The following is an 18,777-nucleotide window of genomic DNA, read 5'->3' on the forward strand; positions in this document are numbered from 1 at the left end:
GACCTGGCTAAGGCAGCAGATGCCCTTATCTCATGTTCTAGAAAAGTGTGGTACATATCTTCAATTTCTCAGCCTGTGTCAGACGCAGTGGGCCTTGAAGGCACATACAGGGTTTTAGAAATCAATTAACCATTGCTGTTGCCCTAGACCATTTTTTAAATACATATCTACTTTACCTACAAGACAATTCCCAAAAGCAAACCTCTAAATACCATTTGCCAGCCATCAGTGGAGGGAGGCAATATAATACTATATAGTGTCAGTATAACACTAGTGAACAGGAGAACAGGAGTATGTCTGCCAAAATCTGGATTCTGTGGGGAAACAGAATCTCTTGTCCAGGTGCCCAAATTTCACCTGACATGTGAAAGAAAACAAGTAGTGGGACACTCTGTCAGAGACTGTCACTGCATCCCCTCCTGCTGAGGACCTGCTTTTTACAGCTGTGATGCCAAAGGGTAAACTGTATTGATGCACAAGTGACAGAAGTGTGCTGTGAGATCCTCCAGGTGAGAAGGTAAATGTTCTCCTCCCCTTTCTGGCACCCTGTACCTTCCCCAGCTACTCCAGCAAAACCAGTGACTGCTTCTCTGTGGGCTGCCACCATGACTGCTGCCTTTCCCTGCCCCCAGGCAGCCCCTGTACCAGGCCTCTCACCTGCTCCCCATGTTCCCAGCAATACATGCTGCTGAAGGTGGGCAGGTGCGCAGACGCAGAAAGATGCTTTGCAGCCTGGCTCATTCCCTCCACTCCTCTCATATTCCCAGGGCTGGCAGGAGGGGCTGTGGGATGGTTGCCTGTGTGAGATAACCTGTCAACAGAGGGCCTGCCCCTGCCCTGAGGTACAGGCAGGGGACAGACAATGGAAAGGGCTGGGCACAGCAGGGGAAGCTTCACCCCCCATTAAGTGGCATCAGATCAACTTTTCTCAACTTTTTTATCCTCAAGGCCCTCCTACATATCTTTTCTGAATTTAGAGGTAATACAGTTCAAGCAAATTATGGAATGGTTGGTGCCTTGAGGCTAGAAAGGTTGAGGACCACTGGTATAGAGGCTTATCCTTTGCTTCAAGAAAGAAGTATTTGGTGTCATTGTTTTTAAAAAGGACATCTCAGCACTGGTATGATTCCCTCTGGCAAAGAAAAGGAATATGTTATATGTTCTGGGAAAATACATACACACATACACACCCCTTTGGGTGTAAGAATGAAGTGTGCTGCCAATTTTAATCCAGAACAGAAGTGTGCCCCAGGTATCAACAATTTGGGAAACAGTGCTGTACAGGACATGGACACTTTTTAAAAGGAAAACAGCTAGTGTCCCTGCTTATTTACTGCTGGGGCAAAAGCCAATCTGTTTGCAAAACTTGAGTCATTAATGGGCACTTGCCTCTTTCTGATAAAAACTGCATTTCATAGATGCCCTCATCTTTCACAAGGTCAAATGCATTCTCTTTTCTGCAATTAAAGAACCTGTTCCTGTCCCCTTACATAGCAAGGTTGCCTGCAGGTGATATGTTGCCTTCAAGATCTACAATAATGTCTTCCTAAAGTAGCTGCTTCTTTGAATAGTGCAACTTGGTAAAAACAAAACCAAATGAATCCTGCATGGCACAGGACTTCTGCAACTAGTACAAGGCCTGGACTGTTTGGCTTCCATAAGAATTAGGAGCTACTAGCTTGGTACACAGTTCATTATCACAGTGCTGTGTCCACTCCTGCATCCAGTGTGGAATCTGCCATTCATCGTTATAGTTCAGGACTTAAGCCAAATAAAGCTTATTAGCTAAGAGGCTATAATCTCCAGAAACACTGCCTGAATCACTGCTGAAGGAAATCCATGAACAGCTTTGAACTGAATTCACTGGGGACTGAAGGAGGTCCTCAGCTGAGTCACAAAAACTTGTTTAATGTACTGCATTAGTACCATAGGAACATGTCCCTTTGTAAAAGGAAACTCAAACAGCAACATGTGGGATAAGGTGAGGGTAACAATACCACTTCTTGGCTTGGTTAGGAATTTTCTGAGCAAGGATCAAACGGTGGGAAGGATCCAAACTGAAGAAGCTAACAAAGGTCTTTAATCAAACTGCAAGAATTGATTTGGGTGGGGGGCTTCCTGCCGGGGCTTCATGAGGGGGCCTTCCTGCCCTTTGGATGGGGGGCTGGACTCGATGATCTTCTGAGGTCCCTTCCAGCCCTAATGTCTATGAAATCTCTGATTGTGACAGTCTCATTTTTAGAGTGCCCCATTTAATGCCACCACTCCTAAAGTATATTGTTTTCAAAGGGAAGATGGGGGAGCAGGAGCACTCCCTACAGTCCACCTTAAAGACATGTGTGTGGCTCTTACCTCAATATTTGCTCTAGCTGGCAATTATTAAACAAATTGATTAAACATGGGTGAACTGATCTACAAATCAACTCTGGCAATGCTCACATGACTCCCTGATGATGTGAAACCCATCAGCTTCCAGGCTCTCAAGCCCAACATGAACACAGTTTATAGCTCCTGCAAGCAGCTTGCAATGCTGTCAGCAGTGGAGTGAGTGTGTGTGTGTGTGTGTGTGTGTGTGTGTGTGTGTGTGTGTTGACCAGAGGTTTGCAACCACCCGCAGATGCTGCCAGCAATGTCAGTGGTGACCAGTGGCAATTGCAGACTGCCTGCAGATGCCGCCGGCTATGTCAGGGGTCACGTGGGGGTGGGGTAGAGGGGTGGTGAGCAGCAACTGGTGAGCAGCAGTGTTGGTGGTGCCTTTTCATAGGGGGGTGCACTGCCATGATAAGGGGGTGCACGTGCATCTGTGTGTACCTCCTACGCGTCGCCAATGAGCCAAGCTAAAGTTCTGCCCATTCTCTCAGCTAAACCAAACTAATGCTGACTGTTTGTACCTGCTCAGTTTGACAGAAGTGGGGACACTTCTCCCTCAAATTCCCAGCTCCCTCATTTCCACGGTCTACCAAGCTCCTAGGAGAGCAATCACATCTTTTCTCCTGGCTTCCTTCCCCGTGAGGCTTCAAGTACTTTTACTCCCACTTTCATTATCCTCCAATAAGCTGCCTACACCTCCTCCTCCTCTCCTTTCGCTACACCTACCACAATACCCCCAGGTCCCCTACCCTTAAGCTTGGATCTGCAACAAATCAGACCCTACTAGCTCATGAACGAGACATGGGTGACAAGGGGGTATCTTGCTGGCTAGAAAAAACAATGGAGCATAATTCTGCGGTTGTTAGAACCCGAAGGAAAAGAGGGAAGGAGCAGCTCATGAGACCTGGCTGGAAATTTTCCAAATAAAATTTTTTTTTATCAAACATGCCTAGTTGAAAAGGTCCAGTCTTGGGATGTCAAACAACTCCTTGGCTTCAAGATTTAAGCTAATTATAGGAAACTGAAACCATCAAAATTGAATAATTACATTCCCAGTTAGCAAACATTTTGGGGTTTCTGACTTTTTACCTTGATTTGGGATGGGAAATTTTTCTGATATCTCAAAAATTTTCTTGGAAATTAAAAAACTTTCCTTGCCCACTTCTATGGCCACCTGCCCCCACATCCAGCAGCACATCCAGCAGCTTTTATCCTGCTCCTACATGCAGCCTCTCAGCAGCCCATCTCCTGCCATACCTCACAGCTCAGCTCTAAGGAGAGATGGTGTTTTGAGAGGCTCTGCACTGGAATTCAGACTCGTTCTTTCTCTAGAGACCTATATTTTGGCCTTCAAAACAGATAAAATGATGTGAATTAAATTGAGTGGATCAAAGAAACTTGTGTTTAGATCAGCAATTCTCAACCAGAGTGCCACAGTACCTGGATTTCCTTGAGATCCTTTCAAGAGTACTGCAGAGTACAAAGTGAGCACTGTTAGGTTTACAAACTTGATTTCACATAATAAATCCCAGAGATTTCAAACAGAAATACATAGCTGTGGTCTTTCTGCATTCTTTGAAATAGAAAAACTGATCAATTCTTTTTCTGTAGGCAAAAGAGTGAAAACTAAGAGTTGACAATTTCCAAGCAGGGCCTCCAGCCTATCCAGGGGTGCCTTGAGCCAAAAAAGATTGAGACCCACTGAGACAGAGGTTGAGATTAGGGCTGTGCAAAGCTTTGGACACTGATTCGATTTGGTGGAGATTTGGCTTGATTCGGTGGCTGAATCTCTGAATCTGAGTCAAATGAGAGGACCCTTTAATCTGTCCCAATCGAACTGAAACCCTCTGAATTGATTCAGAGACATTTGGAAAGATTTGGAGATTCAGACAAAGACAGTTTGAATGTTTTTTCTATGGACCTCTAGGTAGCAGGGTCTTGTGAATGCTGTGATGTTGGGGTGCATGGAGTGTCTCACAGAAACACAGGGAGCTCCCCAGCGTGCTTGGCAGCAAACCCGGAAGTGGACCAGAAGCACTTCCGGGTCTGCCAGGGAGCACATGGCGGGGAAGGTTCCCTTGTAGAAAAAGCAGGGGCGAAAACTGTTTGCTTTTACGCTTAGTCATTCCACAAGAGCATATCTGGAGAAGCATCGGCAACTTGTTTCTCTTACCCTGCCATATCTTAAGAGGCATCCGCTACTTGTTTCTCTCCTGCCCTGCTAACTCATAGTTAGAAAGTCCCAAGTCTCGTAACTATGTTGGCCCAAAGTACGCACGCGCTAAAGAAAGATTCCAGTACTCTGTAACAGGTTATATAAGTAATGAAGAACCAGCACTAGGGGTCGGCTTTGATCTGAGTCTCATGACTCCAGGCTGACCTGCTTGCAAACAATAAAGGCCTTATCTCTGTGGCTTGTGGTGTGACTCACTTCTGGGGACCAAATTGGAACTTAGCCTCCAGGAGCTCGAACGGCCCCTTGTGCAACACCCTCTAAGGTGCGTGCATGTGCACGGCTGTGCACAACTAAAAGTGTGGCCGTGCACAGCCTTTTCAAGGCCGCGCACCAGGAGAGGCTGGGGCAGGAGCCTGGCACAGGCTCCGCTGGCTCTGGGGAAGTGCTCTGCTCCCCTGCATCAGGGCCGGGGAGTGGAGCACCTCCCCGGAGCCGATGGAGCCCATGCCAGCCCCTCGCTCCAGCCTCCATCCCTGCCTTGCCTCACCTCGAGAGGAGCTGCTGCCTGCCCCACTGAGGCTCTGCCGGCTCTAGGACACTGCTCTGCTCCCCCACATGGTCTCGGGAGGCATGTCTCACAGTGTCCCGGAGCCAGCGGAGAGGGGACAGCCTCACTGGGGCAGACAGCAGCTCCTTCCCGAGGTGAGGCAAGGCAGGGATGGAGGCTGGGGTGGGTGGCTGGTGTGCGCTCAGCCAGCTCTGGGGAGGTGCTCCACTCCCTGGCCCTGATGTGGGGGAGCAGAGCACTTCCCCAGAGCTGGTGGAGCCTGCGCCAGCCCCTGGCTCCAGCTCCAGCCTCCGGCCCCCAGCCCAAGCCTCTGGCCCCTGGCCTCCAGGCCCCAACCTCCGGCCCCTAGCCCCCTTTGGTAAGTGTCCCACGCTCATGGACTGAGATGGCACGCTCATGAACCGCTACTCCTTAGAGGGAACATTGACGGGGGGCCCCCCATGTCCCTCCCCCAGCTCAGTGACCGGTGCCACCTGGGTCTTGGGGGGGACACCTGGGGAGGCTGGGGTGGCCCTCAGCATGCCCCCCAGCAGTACTTCCGTTTCACTTCCAGGTTCGCCGCTGAGCACATGGAGGGCCCCCCCGCACTCCTGTGGGATGCTTCATGTGCCCCAGCATTGCAGCGATCTCAAACCATGCCTGCTACCTCAAGGTACATAGAAAAAACTTTAAAAGTTGTGTCTATGTCCAAATCGCTGATTCTCCAAATCAGCATCAAATGTTCAGATTCGGATTTGGCCGAATCAAATCAGGGACAGTGATCCAAATCAAAGAATCAAATCACTGTCCCTGATTCGGGCCAAATCCAAATCAAATAGGGCCCACTTTGCACACCCCTAGTTGAGATCTGTGTATGCCAAATTTTAGCCCAGAATTTTTACTGTAGAAAATGGCACTCTCAGGATGACACTGGCCATAACAAGTTTCTATATACATATACATTTAAAGCAAGAAGTTAGGAAAGGGTAATGCTTCCCACCACAAGTTCTGGAGGAAAAATAAACTCCTGGCTTTGGTCCATGGGCTGAAACTCTTTTGGATAGCAGAGGTGTGAACACATCTAAGAAAAAATAATTTTATTTTACTATTTTCCAAAGTAAGTCCAGGGACAGATTTTATCTTTGTAGCATTATACATACCCTTGTAGTGTTACAAAGTCAAGGGAAAGATGTGCACACCTCCTGTAGTGCTACAGAAATGATGGAAGCATTCCTGGGTGAGACAGGAACTTTTCTGTAGCTTTACTTTTGTAACACCGCATGCAACATCTGTCCTGTGCACCATAATTCTATAGGAGGTCTCTCATGCCTTGGTAAACTTCATATCTGGGCAAGCTTCAGGGGTTCATAACCCTTCCCCCCTCATACTTGAATGGGGGCTTCCCCTCACATGAATGAAGGAAAAGATCTTGCCTTGGATGTGAGTAAATATGGTGAATCTAATTTGGGTAAATATCTGTGTATGATGAATAATGTCTCCTGAAATCAATCACTGCAACTGGGGGTACCCACGACACCTACAAACTTTACAATACATCCGGAAGTAATTCAAACCTCTGCATCTTACCCCATCTCCCTTAACAGAAGATGCATTCACATCTTCTTGATCCAGGCAGCACTGTCCTGTTCCTCTCAGCTGGCAGCAGGTGGGTTCCTAAAGAAATCATAACCCACTATGTCATCCTAATGAAACAGCTTCAGGGGAATGGGATTTCTTCTTAAATACCTTTTGATTGTACCTGCACACAAGTCACTGTGCACTACAGGAGTTAGGGGCTCAGACCAGTTTCACCATAAGTCAATAAGAAAATTCTAAATGTGTGTAGTGAACTTGAGATAAGAGCAGTGAAACTGGATGGGAACAGTACAAGGGATTACTGGGGGTGAATTAGAGGAGTACTAACTGGAAATAGCTGGATATGGGGAGGTTTTATGAGGACCACTGGACTGATACCTGACTTATCCTTTTCATTTGTGTCTATTCTTCACCTGGGACTAAATCCTGGCTTTTGAAATGACCACAGAATGGCTCAAGCTAATTGAAGGGGCCCAGCTTTGTCTTGGGTTGGGATCTTCCACTCAGGGAAGGACCATGTAGGGTTTTTCAGTGCCACTTTCTACTCAGTGCACTGAGTATCTCAGTTTGCAAGGCAGGCTGGAGTGGAGATACGATCAGGGAAATATCAGCCATATGGGATGGAAAAATAACCAGTAGACCTGGGTATATGTAGGGATCTGTGACTGCTGAACTGCAAAATCAATTGGGTGGAAAATCAAAATCGGATATTGTTCAGTTGATTTCCCTTTTGCACAAGTTTCAATCAGCAAAGAAAAAGTGCAAGACTGGATCAACTGAATAGCAAGTCTGCATGGTTATATTCTTAGTGACTCTGACATAAAGCAGACTACCACACAGGCTGCCTGTAACTTTGCCTATACCTTTTATCAGATGATAATCACAGAGTTTCATTGTGGATCAGTCTTATAGGATTTCTGCAGTTGTGCAGGACTTCTGGGGCAGGGGTTAAATCTGTTTATTGGTAAGTGAGCAACTTGGGCAACAGTGCTGCAAAGTCTTAAACATATACCGAACATTTAAAGTGAAGCCACACATCAAACTTGGCATAAACAGGATCCTATTTATGAGAAGAATCTGCTTAGGAGAGACTAATAAGGGGAATTATTATCACACTGACCTTCATCTGCAAAAACAATCATGCACTTTGTATGCTACAATTTCCAGGTACCCAACCTGAGCCACCTACCACTCGATATGTGAACATCCAAAACTGAAAGCAGTGGGAATGGACAGTACCCAACAACTCCAAAAATAAGACCCTAAACCTCTCCTATGGGGCCATATTTTCACATGATTTTCCAAAAATCAGGCAAGTATACAACACTGGGGCAAGATTTTCACATGGGCTTCACGTCCAATATGGCACCTAAACAACGGCCAGGTGTTCCAACATGCTCAGCACTCAGCTGCTCCCATTAGAACACTTGGAGCCAGATTTTGACAGCCTAGCTCCAAAGATGTACCCAGGTTTTCACAAATTGGCTCTTGTTGAGCTCCTACAAGCTGAATTCTCATAAGAGGTGGACCCTTTTGAGAAAGACTGACCAACATGCCTATTTATTTTCTTCTACCTACCCCAGCAAAAGACCTGTAGCTGTCTATTATTGGCCTGTATTCAGTGCAACGGCACACATTACCTGAAATAAGCAATACAGTAATTAATCAGAAGCATCAGTGCAATTGGAAATGACTGTGAAACAACCCCCCACCCTGCAATATAAAAACCCCTGTGCTCTGGAGTGGATCCAAATCCAGACCTAGCTCCTGCTTCTCCAGCAGGACAAACCAAAATTGTAGAAAAGTCACGTGGATCTGCAGTGGCAATCGTATTCTCTCCCTGCCTTACCATTGTGGGAAAGTATTATTATTATAACCCATTTTTTATGTTTGGAAGATAAACCCTGAAAAATTCCCAGAATTTTTTTTGGAAAAAAAATGCAGAACACTACACATATGATTAGTGTGGCCCTGCCCTCTATTAGGTGGGGCCAGACTAGGTTGCCCTGCACCTCATCTACATACACAATTTTGGAGTATCTCAGGACTCATGACAAGAACACCCAGCTCCAGTTATGAGTGAGGGGAAGCTAATTAGCATATGGATCCTTTGTTGGGGTATCTGGAATATATACACATACTAAACAGCTGTGGAGTCATCATTGCTTAAAATGCTGTTGATTCTGCTGGGGCCCAGCCCCATGAACTATACAGTAAATCTTGAACATTTTGGCTTTGGACTAATATCATGCATGGGTTGTGCTATATATGTCAGTACACAAGTGGTGCTTAAATGTGTGTTTATGGAGTACCTGTGCTAAAACTTGCAGCAGTTTCCAAAAAAGGTCAAATGCATCTATTCTGGATGAACTAATTCTGTGGATAACTACAGTAATTTTCCTATACGCAGATTACTACAGGCATGCTTATTTCAAAGGCGATGTTTTCAGATTTGTCTATCACTTCTGTATGTTCAGGGAGAGCAGGATCTGACAGTAAGGAGAGGGGAAAGGAGGAGTTACAGGGGGAAGAAGCTGGTGTGGCAGAGGGTAAAGGGGCCACCTGACCCCCAGATTTATTTTCCCTGCTGAAGTACTGGGAAGGGCATAACTTCAAGGCAAACCTCCAATAATTAGGTTCTATACCTGGACAATTATAAATGATAAATATTATAATTTCATTATAATATGGAAAAATATAATTTTTCCATATACCAACTTTAAGTATTGGGGGGGTCATCTTATATTCAAGGCAATATGGTAAATCCAAACAATCTGTTTTAGCAGTTGATACCTATCCCTGAAGTGTCCACCCACCTTCCCTGTAAAGTCAAAAGAAAAATCCCTAGAGGCATTCATGGAGTGGTTGTTGTGTTCCTTTACTAGAAACAAAAACTCTACTGGAATGGGGTGAAAGCAGGGGCTCTGGCAAGGTGTGCAATAGTCTGCGTTACATAAATAGCTTGACTTGTAAATGTCAGTTATGGTGAACAGGCTTTCTCAAGGGGAACCTAACTATGTCCTGCCTGGTAACTGCCTACAGAAATCCATAACCTAGAGTAGGGCTGCCCAGCTGGTGGCCTACGGCTCCCATGTAGCCACTGTCCCCCCATCATTGCAGCTACAGCAGCAACTGGGGGCTCTGGGATCTCCCTCCTTCCTCTGGCTACCATTTCCTGTCCCTATCCAAGGTGGTGAGGTGGTGCAGTGCAACTTGTGAGTCTGGGTGAGCCCACAGCTTGTACCTCCTATTAGTGACTTTGGAAAAGCAAACCTACCATCCAGTGCTGCAGTTATCTGCTCCATGGAGGGCTCTGGGTGGTTTCTCAGCAAAGCGTACATGGACATCACCATTCCAGGGGTGCAGAAGCCACACTGAGAGAGCCATGGCACTTGGCCAGCCTTTCCTGGAATGGAACAGAAGAGAAGACTCTGCCTTCAAAGCCTGGCTTCACTGACTTGCCTGGTAGCAATACTCAGCACTTCCTTTTATGTAGCATTTGAAAAATCACAGCCTGGCCATTGAGAACCCAGAACATGGGGTGCAGGCACCTTAGGAAAGGGCCAGGGCTGGCTCTCACTTTTACCCAGGCACATGTACAGATGTTGATGGGGTTCCTTGGTCTAAGTGCAGCAAGCAGAACAAAGCACAGGGCCTCTTCAGGTTAGGGACTGGCCTCACTGCAAATGGGGGAACTCTGTAGCAGGAGACCCCTACCCCTCCTACTAGGAGTGAGAGTGTGCAATGCCACAGAGAGGCTAGCTGCAGGGCAGTCACTCTGTTACTACAGGAGAGAGGCAGCAGGTAAGGAGCGGTAAAGTAGCAGGCCAGAGCAATAAGCCTGTTAATCAGGGTGGAAGAGGAAACCCAGCCTGGCCCTGAAGACCAGCAGTCAGGTGACCAGAAGGGGGAGGAGGAAGGGCTATATAAGCCTAGCCCAGGGCCAAAGGCTCAGACTGGCCCTGACTCTGAAGAGAGAAGAAGGAGCTGGGGAATGCCTTCTCAAGAAATGTATTTGTTGAATTGAGTTGTTTATAGCCTGACTAGCAATTCCGGATGGTTAAGAAGGCACAGGCAGGGGGCCTGGGAGACGCGCGGTATCAAGAAAGGCTAAGGCCCAGGGAAAGAGCCCTGCCAGGGTCTGGGACCCAGGGGACTATGTGAGGTCTGAAGCTGAGCAGGAGAGAGATAGGGCCAGGGGCCCAGCATTAAGAGGACAAGGCTGTTGAAGGTTCTGGGACCCAGGGGCCTGTGTGGGGTCAGAGCAGAAAGAGAAAGAGACAGAGACCCCTGCAAGAGTCGAGGCCCTGCAGCAGCTGCATGGGCAGAAGCCAAGTTCTGCGAGGCCCTGGGGTCCAGACTACAGAGAGCCCTCAAGGCAGTCAAGGCCTAGGGGGCCACAGTTCAGGGCTGACAAGCCCTGAGACATGAAGACAAGTGAAGCAGGGCTGTGGAGCCCATGGACGAGGGAAGGATCAGTAGCATAACATCTTGTTCAGGTGGGGATTGGGGCCAGAAGGAAGCTGCCCAGGGATGAGCAAGACAGAGGGAAGCACCAAGGGCCTACTCTCATCTCTGAGGGCAGCCTCCCATATCTTATTCAAACATCAAGGCATGGTAGGCCAGTATAGGAGGGTGGACTGACAGCCCAATGGGGCAGGTCAGGAATGGAGTGTCCGCTACAGCAGAGGTTCTCAAACATTTTCTAACAATGATTATAATAAAAATTAAATCTGCCATTACAAAATTTCTCCTGTGTACCTGCCAGAGATGTTTTGCGTACCCCCAGGTTGGGAACCGCTGCTCTAGGAGATGCTACTGCTGTGCTCCGGAGGTGGATCCTGTCACATCACCTAGTAAATCAGATGCTGGACCCAACAGGGACCATTCCTACCCTCAAGGCCCTTAGAAAACAGTATGAGGGATGCAACAGAGAAAAGTGATTTTGAAAAGTAAAAGCTATCTGGGCCAGATTATACATTGGAGGTACAGGCCTGAGTTGAGGGAGTGTGGAGTACAGCATGCTCACTGCAGTACAGCTGTTAGATCTTCTGGTTGCAGCAGAGAATGGAGCAGGGTGATGCTCCCACCCCTTGCTATTATGTCCTAAGGGGCTAGCAGAAATAAATCTCCGTGTTGTGGAGACTGCAGTTACTTCCAGGCCCTGCATAGGATTCCAAGTAGCAGCTCCCTCCTTGTTCCAAATTCCCTCCTGTGCACCATGCATAGCCTGGCCCTTCACCTAGATCTCTTGCTATGACAATTCCCAGCAGCATCTCCCTTCATAATCAAGAGGAGCCAGAATTCTTTGTAGCAGAGGTGTCAAATGTGTGGCCCATAGGCATGTGCCCTGCCACAAAATCCTGGGGTCCATTGGACATGGCCATTGGTGGCCGGGGGTGAAGCAAGGGCTGTGCTGGTGGCGGCTTCTCTTGCCCCACCACTTGTTGTGCACCTGCAATGGCAAGTAGTTGCTTGTCCTGTCACCTCCATCACAGACCCCATTTCCCCTACTGCTGCTGGTCTCACTGGTGTCACCTCTGCTACTGCTGCTGACACTTCCACTATTTGCCTCGTGGATCTGGCCCATGTGGAGCTCCACGGTCCAGATCTGACCTAGGACACAGGATGTATTTGACACTCCTGTCTTACAATAACTGTATACTGGAGAGAATCACTGAACCTCCACACAACATCCTACCATCAGTGCAGATATGGCCAGACTACAGGAAAGGAAGAAGAAAAACAGTTTGACCAGTGCTACACAGTACCTGAACTGGGTGAATCCTGGTTTTTGTGCTTCCAACACCTTCCACAGTGGTGACTGCAGTGCCATGCAGCGAGTAGATGGGGAGCAGGCAGGAGTTGGCAGGATAATGTCTTTGGAACATGAAGGAGAATCTTGGCATTTAAAATGGTGTAACATGACATTTGGAAGGGGAAGGTGGGGGCTAGTCACAGAGAACAAAGCACAAACAGATTACATTGTGCCTAGTATATAACTTCTGGAACTGGACCACAGGGCACTGGGGGAAAGAGACATGTATGAGAAGCAGTTGGACATAACCCTGCCCACCACACACAATCGCATGCCTTCAATATATACCATAAATCTGACACTCAACATGCCTAAAATTTTATTAGGCCTCCTAAAATAATGAAACGAAGGGATCACATAGGTGAGTTCACTGAAGGAAAAGAGTTCCCATAGCCAGGGACCCACTCAGAGTCCTACCATGGGCAATGTTACAGAGACACAATTTACTGTGTTTATCACAGAACACAAGGGGAGCTTTGCCAGAGAGGGGAAGGGCAAGATGTGGAAAATAAATAAGGACTTTCCTCAAGTGCCAAATCCTAACATCAAATTCAAGTAAGGACAAGGGAGTCTCAACTTTTCAAAAGTTGCTAAGAGAGCTGCTGTAATCTCAAAAGAGCAAAATCTTAGGCTAGGAAATACAATGTCCCCATTCTCTGAACAAATACAAGCTTTGGCAATCGGAGGTGAATGTGAGGAAATTTACCGTCTTCATCACAAGGTAAATTGTGGGACTAAGTCCGGTGTGTCAAAATGTTTCTGCACAGAAAAAAACTCACAAAAGCCTTGTACAACTACCAAATTACCCAGCAGAGCCCAAGAGTAGAAGTCTAAATTAAAGGGGAACCCCCCCCCCAACCTTCTCCAATTAACAACGGCTTTCTGTGAACAATAAATTACTTTCTTATCACATGGATACAGTATCTTCTTTGAAACTGGGTCATATGTGGATATCATCACTGTACAGGCTCCACAGCCCCTTATTCCACAGCCATTTTTCATCCCTGTGAGATGAACTGCAAAAGAGGCGGTTAAGGAAGAAAGTGCCTGGTTCTCCATTTTACTTTTATTTGCATTTCCCCCCAACGCTCCTGTCACTTGACTTGTGTTCAGAGGTGGAGGGCAGTTCCCTCTGTTCACTAGCACTGCAGCTTGAATGAATGTTTGCTAGAAAATTGCTCATCATGTTCCTAAAGCAGGATGTTTCAGCAGCCAGATCTGCCATAGTCACTTACCTTTTTTTTTTACACAAATATTTTATTCTGCAGCTGAAGATGACAATATTATCAGAACGGAGAGGTGCCTTTTTAAACATTAATACTTCAAATACTAAGAACTCACTGAAATGAGGAAATAAGGGGTGGAAAATATTTGAGCAAAAATGGAAGAATTGTGAGATTCTCCTTGAAAGCCATGGAGTATTTCTAGCCCTCTTAAAATAAGAGTAGTAATACTATTTATTAGTAATACAATAGCTGAAAAAAGGAAGTGTTGTACTTAAGATAGAGTCACAGTTCATCTTCAGATGTAGACATGGTAGAGTAGATTTGAGCCCAACAATGGTGATGTTTGCTGAAATGGAATATGGGGGTGAGGGACAGTGAAAATTGTTAGCTCCTTAAGCCTCCAGGACCAAAAATGAAAGAAAAACATTTGGGTAATTTGAATCTGCACTTTAATGTCTTCATCATTGAGGCTGACTTCAGAGCAGGCAAAGCCTAGTCACCTTGCACAATGGTTTCTGGGTTGTGAAAAGGCTATGGCTCAGGCTGAAACAAAGTCAAACTGTACTTGTTTTCCTATGACATTACTAGCTAAAATGCTTAAGGGATTTAAGTGGGGTTTTTTTTGGCAGGTCTAATAACATGTTTTGGCCTGAATTCAAATTCTATAGACATGTTTATTATAACTTTAAATCTTCCCAATACATAACACCCAGACTGCAAGAATTTCGCTGTGCTGCCAAGCATGCATACAAAGTGAGGTGCCTGGAAGGGACCTTGGGAGATCATTGAGTCCAGCCCCCTGCTCTAAGGGCAGGAAGTCAGCTGGGGTCATAGGCTCCCAGCAATATAAACACCCAAATTTCTCTTGAAGGTGTTCAAAGTAGGTGCTTGAACCACCTCTGATGACAGGCTTTCCAGACGTTGGGGGCTCGGACAGTAAAGGAATTCTTCCTTGTGTCCAGCCTGTTTTCTGCCTACCTGGATTGTGAAAGGAAAACAAAACAATGCAAAATCAAAATCCCCAATTAAAGGCTATTATAAAATTCCACAGTTCAAAGAGAAAATACCAAAAGGATATGTCCTTTTCTCAAATAAGCCAACAACAGTTCTTCAGGTTCCTCATGCTTCTCTATTTTCTGTAGTAGAAAATAAATATATAATGTTATGGGTTATTGACTCACAAGGGAATTTTCCCACTGGGATTAGCTATGCTTCTGAAATGTTTTTACTGGGGATTAATGCAGTGTGCCTAGATGATTGCATAATTCTTTCATAATCTGTAGATCCAGAAACATATCCAGCAATAATGAATTTGATCAAGCACTGACAGATAAAGCAATACAAGCAGCAGGTTTTGGGAGCATTTGCTGGCTGGAAGTGAGGACAGGATGAGCAGTTAGTTGCATGAGCTTGGGGAAGGCTACCTGAAGACAAAAATTTTGGGCCTGATCCTTCACTTACTCCAGTGTAAATCAGAAGTAGCTCCATTTCAATTTAGAGAGCTCACTGGGGCAAAAGCAGAACAAACCTCTTATGTTTAAAGCCGGGGCTCATGCAGATGGGGAGCGTGAGGGACAGTTTTGGGTTCTTTACCCTCCTCACTACATAGAGATAGTCTAACAAACCCAATCTTTACTCCCATTCTCCTCACCCAGCAGCCAGAACATGAATGAAAAGGCCAAGACATGTAGAGTAGGAAAAGGTTTGGGCTTTTAAATTTAACAAAATTCACTGCTAATCTTCAGAGCCTCTGTCAGCTGGGTCCTACCCAGATGGATATAAATCAATGAAACTCAAGGGCAGAATAGTAGATGGAGGCAAAGCAAGGGACGTCACTGCAAGATGAATATATTTGCTCTGGATTACACAGTGGCTCATAAACAGCACCAAAATTTCAATTTTACCACAATATGGGTGGGTCTATATCTTAATGGTTTTCTTGAACTTTCAGATTTCAATCATTAGCTGGAACATTTTCCCCATTTTATGTTAGGATGTTAACCAACTAGGACAAAAACCAAGATAGCTATTGGGGTCAATCAACAGAATTTGACCTGTATATCATTTCTGAAATATGTTCTTACTTCCACAGAGTATATTGATAGGAGATAAAAGCATAGAGAACATTTAAAAATATTTTGTCTGACTCAAGAAAAAACACAACACATAAAAGAATGCTTTGGATAAATTGTTCTAAAAGAAACAATCAATAACCAGCATTTCTGAAGAATTACATTTCCCTGGTTCAGTTTGAGCGATATTCTTGGGGAGGTGAGAAAATAAATCTTGCAGAAAAAGATACGCTGTTTCACCTGGCACTCTCTATTAGACACAAAGGAAAAAAAGGTGTTTTTTAACTGTCTTATTAAAGATTTCATATGGTGGTTCTCTTTTCAGACTCAAGCATCTCTCAGAAAATGCAAGCTCTTGGTTTTCACATTTTTTTGACTATGGAAACATAATAGAGCAATTCTGTTGCAAAGATCTCAGAAAGACCACAACAGGTCAGCATATTTTTAACACTGAATTTCTGTTCGAAATCTTTGGGTTTATTTTATAAATCATGCTTCTGTCACAAACTGAGATAAACTGAAAGGAACTGCCCTGCACCTTCAGAAACTATGCGAGCACTTGTCTTTCCTGGTGAGCTAGTCCAGAAGCTGATGTATTCTAAGATTGTGTTCTTTTTAGACTGAGCATCAAGGTCATTCCTCAAACACTCCTCTCTGGTGAAGGATCTGGACTTAAGCTGATAGACATAACTCATTTTGTATTTTGATCCACCTGCTAAAGGACTTTGTTACCTAAGCAGGCCTTAGACAAAATAAAGGTGTCTAAGTCATAGAATCATGAAGAAGTAGAGCTGGAAGTCCTCTAGTCTTGAGCAACTGACTGCTCAAGGCAGGATCATCTGTATCTAAACTATCGTAGACAAATATTTATCTAACCTCTTAAAAATTTCTGGTTAGATCACTTACCCAAGACAATGAGACATGCAGTCAATTTCCTCTTTATCTGAAAAGAGGGTGACATACTTACCCCTGCCTGTTTGTCGAGTGGTCTAATTGCCAGATGACAGGCTATCCACCCATCCTCTTGAAACTGATGCTGCGTGAATCCACACATTGGGTGCTCTGCATGTGCACATTTAATGTGCATTAGCCTGATGTAAGGCTCATTAAGGGCATGCATCTACATATGTGTACCCTTAATGCACCTCAAAAATGGAGAATTTCAGCTAATTCCACCTAAATTTGATACCTGCATAAAGCAAGTATCAAATTTAGGTGTGATTAGTTAAGGCACATTAACACACATGTAGATGTGTTAATATGTATTAACACAGGGACTTTAGTGCTGGGTCTGCCCAGCCACAAGGGGGCCAGCCAGAGCCCAGTCTCAGGCTCCTCTCCTCCTGTAGGGCTGGGCTGCTCTCTAGCAGCCCCTTGCTGCAGGCTAGTCTTTTTTTTTGGGGGGGAGGGGGATATATATATATGTATTAGTTATATAGATACAGTTATATATATACATCTTCTAGCATAAAACTTTCCATTACACACCTTAAACCACATTAAGAAACCGCACTCCCATTACAATAAATGCACCCATTCCTCTGCGCCCTTGCGCACCCACCCACTGACCTTCCCCAACCCAATCGCAGTCCCTTAGTCCAAGCCCCAATTTGGGGTTTACATTCTCAGTTCATTCCCTGTCCTTGTCACTGTCTCTGTCACTTCTGCTGCTGATGATCCTGCTGCTGTCTTCCTTGCTGTCTCTGGGTCCAGGAACATCCTTGTCCTTTTGTTCTCCCTGTCCTTTTCCCATCCTGGGGGTCCTTGAACAGCCCGTGCCAAGTGTCCCTTTTCCAGGTGGAGTTGGCTGTGTCTTCTCCATCCTCTCCCACCTCATTCTTGTAGTAGGACTGAAGTTCGCTTAGGAACGTTTTAACCCAGTCTGTTTCCTCAAGCTCCATTTGTTTGTACATCAGGAAGTTCCTGCATTGCCACAGAGCACTCCTGATGCAGGATACACAATGGTTGAAGTGGGTTGTCAGGGACCCCTGCTGTTTTGTCAGGTGTCCGTACAGTGCTGCCTCCCTTGTCATCAGCCTTACCCGTCACCTCATTGCGGAGCTGGCTTACCTTTTTCCACACTCCCTTAGCATACGGGCAATGCCAAAGGAAGTTGTCAGTGGTTTTGCTTTCATCTTGGCAGCTTTCCCTGGGGTAGTTGGGGCTACTCCCTCACCCCTCTCTGTATTTCCACATCCTCACTGGGGGCATGCGGTGAACTATTAGCCAGTTCAAGTCTGCTGGATTTTCCTTGTGGAAAATCAAGTCCCAGATGGCTTGGCATTTTGTGCCTTTGGGTGCACAGCACAGAAAGCCTAAAGAAGCCAGTGCAGTCTACAGGAGCCCATCAGGCCCTATGTGCCCCATGGACGGGACCCAGGAAGCCTCTGCCCATCCTGTCTCCTAACCAGAGTTGCTCCTTGGCCACAGGTGAGTGTTGCAAAGGGCTGCAGCCTGCTGTGTCTCCTGCCCAACCCCGAGAATCCTCTCAGGGCTGCTGGCCCTATTCTCTGTGGCAGCAGGGCCAGCACCTGCTCCCTGCTCTTGTTCAACCCCAGCTCTGTCTCTTTGTAGGCACTGTAGAGAAATGCCTCTGCCAAATGGCACCCTGCCCCTGGCCATGCCCCTATCCATGGTGCTGCTGGCATCCAGCCAGGACCAACATCACAGGGACAGCTGTGGCATAGGCAGAAAGATGGCATGGGGATCATGTCCAGCATATGAATGCCCATTGGGGCCCAGCTCTGTCCATGCCCATCCTGAGCACCCAGGCCCCCAATAGGACCCTCAAGAAGGAATGTCACCTTGTGGCGCTCTGGGGTGGGGCCAAAGCCCAGAGGCAGTTCTCAGGTGGACGGCTGTGAAATGCCCACATTTATGAGGCCATTTCAGCTAGGATGCATGTACAAGGCCACTCCTGGATGGTGCAGCAGTGCTGTGTGAAGGTGAAGGTCTTGTGGGCACAGTGGGTG

At 46.2% G+C, this 18,777-nt stretch overlaps 1 pseudogene; it reads right to left on the reverse strand.

The window, feature by feature from the left end:
- LOC149867301 (aldehyde oxidase 2-like) overlaps positions 1-16,245 on the reverse strand; it is a 50,618-nt pseudogene extending 34,373 nt beyond the window's left edge.
- Between the last annotated feature and the right edge of the window lie 2,532 nt (positions 16,246-18,777).

The sequence above is a fragment of the Crocodylus siamensis genome, chromosome 4, assembly GCF_052110815.1.
Source record: "Crocodylus siamensis isolate JL-2025a chromosome 4, ASM5211081v1, whole genome shotgun sequence".
In the NCBI taxonomy this organism is placed as follows: domain Eukaryota; kingdom Metazoa; phylum Chordata; order Crocodylia; family Crocodylidae; genus Crocodylus; species Crocodylus siamensis.